A 7,757-nucleotide genomic window follows, 5' to 3' on the forward strand; every position below is an offset into this window, starting at 1 on the left:
AATGTGATAAGCTGAGTTTTAAAAATTTTTTTGTTGGGGCCGGGGAGATGGTTTAGTAGAATAAGTGCTTCTCTGGCAAGCACAAGGGCCTGAGTTCCAATCACCGGTTCCGCAAAAAATAAAAATAAAAATAAAAATAAATTGTTTTTATTTTAGTACAGGGTCTACAGGGTCTTACTGCACAGATCAGGCTCATAGCGATCCTCCTGTTTTCAGCCTCCCAAGCCCTGGGATTACAGGCTCACACCACCACACCCAGTCTCATTCAGTGTCTCAGCACACTCCGGGGCCGGGGCTGGCGCGGCACCCACAGAATCTAAACCCAGTCCCTGCGTCTGCCTAAGCAGGTTCTTTAATCCGCTGAGCAATCTGGCCAGCCCAATAAGCTGAGTTTAATGACTGAAATTTTACACCTGAAGTATTTGTTATAAATGCATCAGTATCACCAGTGATACAGTGGTTATTACAGTGTTATTAGGTGTGTATTTAACAATATCCAGACTGTAGGTCCTAGAATAATAGATAGCAGCATGGTTCCTTGATAGAGAATGACTGATAATAGGCATTAGGTTAGTGCTTTGTATTGACATTCTTCACTAGCATCACAATGATCTGAAAGAGGGAGGTACTGAACTTTCCTCTTTACCACCAGGAAATTGAGACAGAGTGATCCTGCTCAGAATCTTGCAGGGGGTGGTGGAGCTAGGGTTCCTTCCCAGGAGGGACAGTTTCAGAGCACACACTCTTTGGCTGTACTGAGAGCTCTTGGGTCGTACTCCATGGGAGGTTGCAGTGATACCGATAAACACAACAAATAACTAAAAAATTAATCAAGTGTTGTATGTTTTAGAATGCTACAGTTTCACCTGATATTTATCTAAAATATGTGTAATAATAGGTTTTATTACAAGATTATCCTTTGGGAACTAAAAAATAAAAAAATACTAAAAAGCGATAATATACTAAATAAAAAGATGCGCCTTAGAATTATGTTTTAGATTTAATTTTAAAAATTAGGGAACATAATACTGCAGAAAGTTTAGAAATGTATAAAAGAACGCAATTCTTCCATTTTTGTGCTTTCATCTTGCATGTGCATGTTTCTGTTTTTTTAAAAGAGGATCACCAAGTAAAATAAATTCACACTGGGAAAATCCCAACTGCAAATACAGAATGAAAGACTCTTTTTCACATCTGTTTGTTCCCTAATCTCATGCTACTACTTAAAAGAGTCACGAATGATATCTTTATTAGTGCAGTTGAATATGCATTAGTGTGCATAGTTTTTCTATAGTGTGGTTTTTATATGTGGCCGTGTAGCCTGTGCTTATCGCCTTGTTGCATAATTTTACACTGCACTCTTGCCATGTTATTTATTTGACTTATTGTTGATGTTTGAGTTATTTCTGTATTATTTTATCTTCTGATCAACCTGACGGGCTGTAGATTTCAGCATGCTTGTGGGTCATTTCCTTTGCATAGGCTAGATTACTACAAGAAGGTTACCAGAGAAGATTCTTCAGTGTTTGGGGGCTTAAGAGGTACTATCCATGCTGTAGATAGATAAAGTTTTCCCCTTGGCAGAGTCGTGGCATGCATTGTGTTTTTGTAGCAGAGAGAGACAGTTGGAGTAGACATAACGACCAGGTCCAGCGTATTCTTTTAATTTGCTGCAAGGGGAAAAGCATTACACAGAATTTCTGTTATGTAAATTGGGTGTAGTCCTGATGTTTGGTAAATTTAAATGACTTTTTTTTTTCCTTTGTGACATTCTAGCTCAGAATTGAGTACTTCCTACCACTATATGTAGACAGCGCTCCCTCATCTATCTCAGAGACTGCATTCCAGACACCCTCTTCCCCCCCATAAGTGAAAGTCAGCAAAGTAACAACGTCATATTTGTCTTAGTGTTTATTTATTTATTTATTTATTTATTTATTTATTTTAAGGCTTTATAAACACTTCCACACTCTTGGAAACCTGTCCCACACTTTTAAAGACACTTCTAATTTTCTTAACCGTTTTCTAAATGTGTAAACTTATGTAATTTAAACAACATACGTATAGTATATGGTACGGTAAAATCCCACAAAATTGCAAAAAATCCACGATAAATAATTTAGATTAATATGTTTTGAAAACCTGCAAGACAGTGAGTCCACAAAAGTCAAATCGCAAAATAGCGAGGGCCTACTGTACGTATTACTTTACAAGCGTTAGGTTTCATGAAATGGTCATTTCTTCATTTTGCCTTATGGTTAAAAACGGGCAGATGCAGAGTCAGCGTTGTATTTTGGAATATATAACTAATGCAGAAATTACTTAGTCCAGTGTTCTAATTTATAAATGAGAATTGTTTGGGGACCCAAAGTAGCTTTTGAGAACCCATGAAATCTGTGATTCTTTGCCAGTTAAAAGCACCTCAAAATTTCATGTCATGGGGCCGGCCAGATCGCTCAGCACATTAAAGCACCTGTTTAGGCAGACGCAGGGGCTGGGGGTTCGATCCCTGGCATCCTGTGCTGGCCCTGCCCCCAGGGCGCATTCAGCCTGAGACTGATACTGGGTGTGGTGGCGCTCATCTTTAATCCCAGGGTTTGGGAGGCTGAAAACAGGCGGATCACTACGAGTCTGATCTGCATAGTGAGACCCTGTAGACCCTGCACTAAATACAAAAAAGAAAAAAAGAAAAAAGAAATTGCATTATGGTCATCCAGCTGCAGATCACTGCGCTTCAAGGCCCTTGTCTTACACCTCTTTTACTCTGTCACTGTTAGTAGGGAATGTGCTTATTTTCAGCCTTGTTATCAGCTCTTCTGGAGAGTACAGAGTAAGCTTGGCCACGCATGTCCTCCTCCTCATGGTGCTCTTTGATGGAAGATAATTAATTGAATCTGAACTTAAAACTTGCTTCATGGAGAAAAATAGTGCTTGAGTTCATATTTGTTTTTTCAAAAACTGCTGTTTTCCAGATTTAAAAACTTAACTTTACATTTTTTTCAAATAAAAAAGCACCCCCTTTGAAGCAGCAAGCCTAGGCTTCATGAATGTTCTCCCTGTGTATTTTTAGGACATTTAATTGTAGTGTGGCGCAGCTGCCAGACTTAGCACGGAGTGTGGAGGGCTCGCCGCACGAGGCGTGTGCCTCCGCAGAAGCTCAGTGTTCTGAGCCTGCGTCCTGCTTGCAGCCACGAGCCGCCTGCCGAGAGGCGCTCAGTTTCTGGGCGTTTAAGGCCTTTCTCAAGACTTGCAAGAGTCTATCTAAAATTTTCTCCTTTTTGATTTGTGGTGGTTTATGTTTGGCTTCTTTAAATGTGAGCGTGAAGACATTTGATTCTATTTGAAAACACTTTTCCTGTAGTTGGTCCACATGCCAAGTCATTAAATGCCATTTTAAGTATGAACTGGGGGGATAGTTAAGTATCTATACGTGGGTGGCTGCCTGAAGCTAATGTTAGTTGCATGGTTATTGGGTGTCTGGAGGATTAAGTTAATACAACCCTTTATCTGTAGTAGTCCTTTTGTTTTATGTATGTCTTGTGTTAAAAGACGGCCGATAGCATATCACTTTGAAAATGCAAGTTGAAGGCAGTTTTTTTTTATAGAGCAGAAGTTGTGTGGCAGATTTGTACAGCCCTGTTTTGGTAACTTAATCCAACTTTTAACATGTTTGTATACCCCTCAGTGCAGTAGTCCAGATTTTACGTGCAAACCAAAGATACAATTTTAAAATCTTTCTTAACATTAAAATTGACTTTTATTCCTAGAGCATTTCCACTTGGGCATCGCCACGCAACGCCTCAATCACTTTTGGGACCAGGGAGTGTGGTCGGTGTCATTAGTGCGTAAGGAGGTGATTTTATGCATTGGAGTCCAGAAAATACAAATTGGAACCTGATTTAAATATATTCATTAGCTGGGACACTCTTCCCACTAGAATGAGACAAGGTGCTTGCTTATGCAGTAAGGAACACCATTAAGGAGTTCGGATGACAGGAGAGCTAGGTCAGTAGTAGTTTCAGACTTTATACACATTGTCACTTCTGAGGATCATCCCACATTAAGTTTATGTTCACATTTACACCTGAAGAATGTCACAGAGCACATTCAAGGAACGTTTGTCATTTGGTTTTGGTTTACCATCTTGGATGCAATAGTATTTTTATCCTGCAGGCCTCAAATACTTTAAAATTTGTTCTCAGGTTTCCTGAGACTCAGATAACCATCAGTTTTACTACCTTACAGTAATTCCTGATTGTCTTTCAGAATCTGTCATGTAGTGTGATTATTTACTTTGTTGAGCTTGGCTCTAAATAACTTCCTAAATTTTCCATAAACTAATATTTACCTTCCGATGATGAAGAGGGACAGCACCAAAGATATTTAAAGACTACAATAAAAGAATGTAAAATTTTTGTATTTGTACTATTTTGAACTCACATTTGATAATGAGAAGGCAGAATCCAAAGTCACAGCTACCCCTTATAATGAGAAGTAGTTATGCACACAGGCAAATACTGCAAAGCAGCTTGTCTTGGTTTGGGGATTAAGGCTCACTTTTATGGAAGTTCTCTTTATTATTATGTTATACAGCAGCAGTATTGCGGATATCAACATGATTGCCTGTTATGAGCGAACTCACAGCTGCTACTGGTGGCATTCAGCTGATGCTCAGCTCTCATTTGAATTTTTCCTCTTCTCTCAGTGTCCTGCTTCTACTCTAGGGTCCCCCTTGGCATTTACCTGGCATGTTTCCTTAGTCTTACCTGGTTTGTAATAGTTCCTTTATTTTTGTCTTTTGTGACCTTGATACTTTTGAAGCGTTCTGGCCAGTTACTTTGTACAACTCTCTTCAGTTCAGAGTTTTTTGGTTTGGGTTATGTATTTTACTAGAAGTTATGCTGTGGCCTCCAGAACGCATCCCATGGTGGTTGATTCAGCTTGAGATGTCAAAATCTGGTCTGGTCTGGATTGGCTTGGCCATTGCATATCCTGGGGCATGGGGTCCTGGGCGGGGTGGGCACGCCCTAGAGTGACTCAGCACGAAAAGGGTATATCAAGGGGTTGAGGGAGGCTTTTGCATGCCCCACTTCCTTGGAGGAGTTCTGAGATTCGCAGTGCCACTTCCTTGGAGGAGCTTGATCTTCGCAGTTGGCATGGAGGAAAGAGAGAGGGGCTTGATAGATGCCAAGGCGGCTGCTGCTGCTCTGCTCTTCATTGTTTTCTGCCACCATAAACTGCTGCTATCTGCCTTAGAACCTGCAGAGTGTACACTGAAACCCCCACTAACTGCGAGCCAAATCTTTCCTTCATTTTGGGTGTTAAGATATTTTGTCCCAGCAATGAATAAAAAGTAAGACACATCTCTATTAGAAGTGTCATGACTGACGAGGTTACTGCTAGTCACTTATTGACTAAGTTTTCTCACTGTGAAGTTGCTGTTTGTAATAGAAATTAATGAATACATATGTGGCAGATGTTTAAAAATGTACAAATGTCACATTTCTCCCTGTACTTAAACTCATTAACGTCAGCATCCACAGATTCTTGCCTTTGCCAAATAGTAATTTTCAAGTTCCCCCATCCCTTCTACACTTAGTAACTGGAATTCTACTCTTAAGAACTATGCCTTTTCTGCTTATTCAAATGCTTTTTTATATCAGTGTAGACTAAGGAATGTTCTGTGGCCATAATTTCTTACTGTCATTCATTTTGTGCCTCAAAATGTCTCAGATACGGCGTATTCTGTATCTAATTTCAAATTGGATTCTGTTTCCTTTTGACATATTTAAGAAAATGAGGGGCCAGAGAGATATCTCAGTAGAATAAGTGCTTGCCTGGCAAGAGCAAGGGCTTGAGTTCAATCCCTGGTTCCGCAAAAATAAATAAAGGAGTAAGGATATTACAGGGAGTCTCATTAGGTCCACACTTAGTCCAGTGGCAAACACAAATACAACAGCAGTTCTGTTTCTCAGCAACTACCCTGGGTCTACCATTCTCAGGTTCTTTTTAATGTTGCAGCTTCTCTCCATGTCTGTCTGCAGGCTCGTAATTCCTCTTCATTGCGTAGATCTCCAGGATTCCATGCAGGGCACTCTCAGCGTAGTGAGCATTAAATCCCCAGAGATTTAGGCTTAGTGTATATCTGAGCTGCTTAGTTACTGTCCAACATAGGAGCATCATCACTGGTCATTAACCACTTGCCGGTGCAATTATTTAAATACAAGATGACCCCAAATTGCGTTTTTCATTAATTTTTATTAGATAATGTGACAGGATGTGTAAAAGTGCTAAGAATCAAGTGGTTGAAATGACACCTGCCCAAGTGATGTTCGGGACAGTCAGTGCATGAGCAAACACGCTACCTGAGTGGCACTAGGGTACACCGTTCAGTGGTCAGCATCCTCATTCGTGTCTGTGGGAGGTTGCTTTTAGCTGGATATTTGTTTCAAACAGTTCATGTGGTTTGATGTCTGTGATCCTGAAAACTTTGTGTGTGGTGCACTTAGTCTAAAAGAGGCTGCAAATAGTGCTTTGTGAAATAAATAAGGCACGTAGCTTTAATAGCACGTTGTGTCTCTTAGACGAGAAACCCAAAGTATAAATAACTTAAAGTGCAAAATAAAGGATGGATAATAGGTGCCAGGAGACAGAGCTTTACAGATAGGAAAGAGGTACAGAGCTGGAGCGAGGAGAGGAAGAGGAGGAAAGGGGGACGTGAAAGCAGTGAAGGTGTGTTGTGTGCCTGAGGAGACTCCCCATGATGATTGTAATCATGTGTTTTGCAAGCAGTTACTCATTTTTAAATAAGAAGACGTTGAGAGTATTGCAGGCAGCGGGGGCTTCGGTGACTGTGGGAGTCAGCGGTTCTCAGCGGTTCTCAGCTAGAGGCAGCTCTGCCTTTGGCAGCAGATGTTTCTGGAGTCATCGTTGGATGCTACAGAGGGGTGCTTGGTGGTGCTGACCTCTCATGGGTGGAGGCTGGGGATGTACACAAAATGACCCCCTTGCCGCAAGCATTGGTGTTGCTGAGGCGCAGAGGCTGGCATAACGCAGTGTTTACTGAGTGAAATGAAAATGATGGTGGAGTGACCGCCTTGAAGGCTGTAGGTATGTGTGGTAGGGCATACGTGGCTAAGAAGTTAGGCAAGGCAGAATTACGCACCACACACGACACATTTCCAAGGAATTTGGACCTCATCCATTGGGCTTAGCATTGAAAAGTGCTAAAAATAAAGGGACTTACAGTTTAGTAACATTTTATTGGTAATACTAGGGGTCAAAACCAGGGCCTACATTGAGCTACATCCCCAGTCCTTTTTACAAATTTTAAAAATCTGAGACAGGTTCTTACCAATATGCCCAGGCGAGGCTGTAATTTGTGATCTTCCTGTCTCAGCCTTCCAGAGTGTAGGGATTTGTAGTTGACTAAGATTTTAAATGATAATATTTCAAAATTGTAATAGGTTTTACAGTAATTGGTGTTCCCTGGCCACAACAGAAGAGTGCTTTTCCTTAGCATTATCAGTGGCATAGAAATGGTTCTTTATGAGTCAGTACAATGCTTGGAGAGAGCTTCTAAACTATATTCCAGATTGGAAGCAGACATCTCTACAAAAAAAAAAAAGTAGTTTTATATAGTAAAGATTTGGTTTTAACAAGAAATAAAAAAATATAAAGTAGGTCAAGGTGGTGACCTCCCCCTCCCCCCTTTCTCCTCCCTTCCCCCTCCCCTTCCCCCTCCCCTCCTCTTCCCT

General features: G+C 40.8%; 1 protein-coding gene across 5 annotated transcripts in view; it reads left to right on the forward strand.

Annotated features, from left to right (window-relative positions):
• The window catches only part of Dclk2 (doublecortin like kinase 2), a 161,104-nt gene that overhangs the window by 33,394 nt on the left and 119,953 nt on the right, over positions 1-7,757 (forward strand). The gene's annotated exons all lie outside the window — the stretch shown is intronic.

The sequence above is a fragment of the Octodon degus genome, unplaced genomic scaffold (assembly GCF_000260255.1).
Source record: "Octodon degus isolate 3935 unplaced genomic scaffold, OctDeg1.0 scaffold00101, whole genome shotgun sequence".
Classification (NCBI taxonomy): domain Eukaryota; kingdom Metazoa; phylum Chordata; class Mammalia; order Rodentia; family Octodontidae; genus Octodon; species Octodon degus.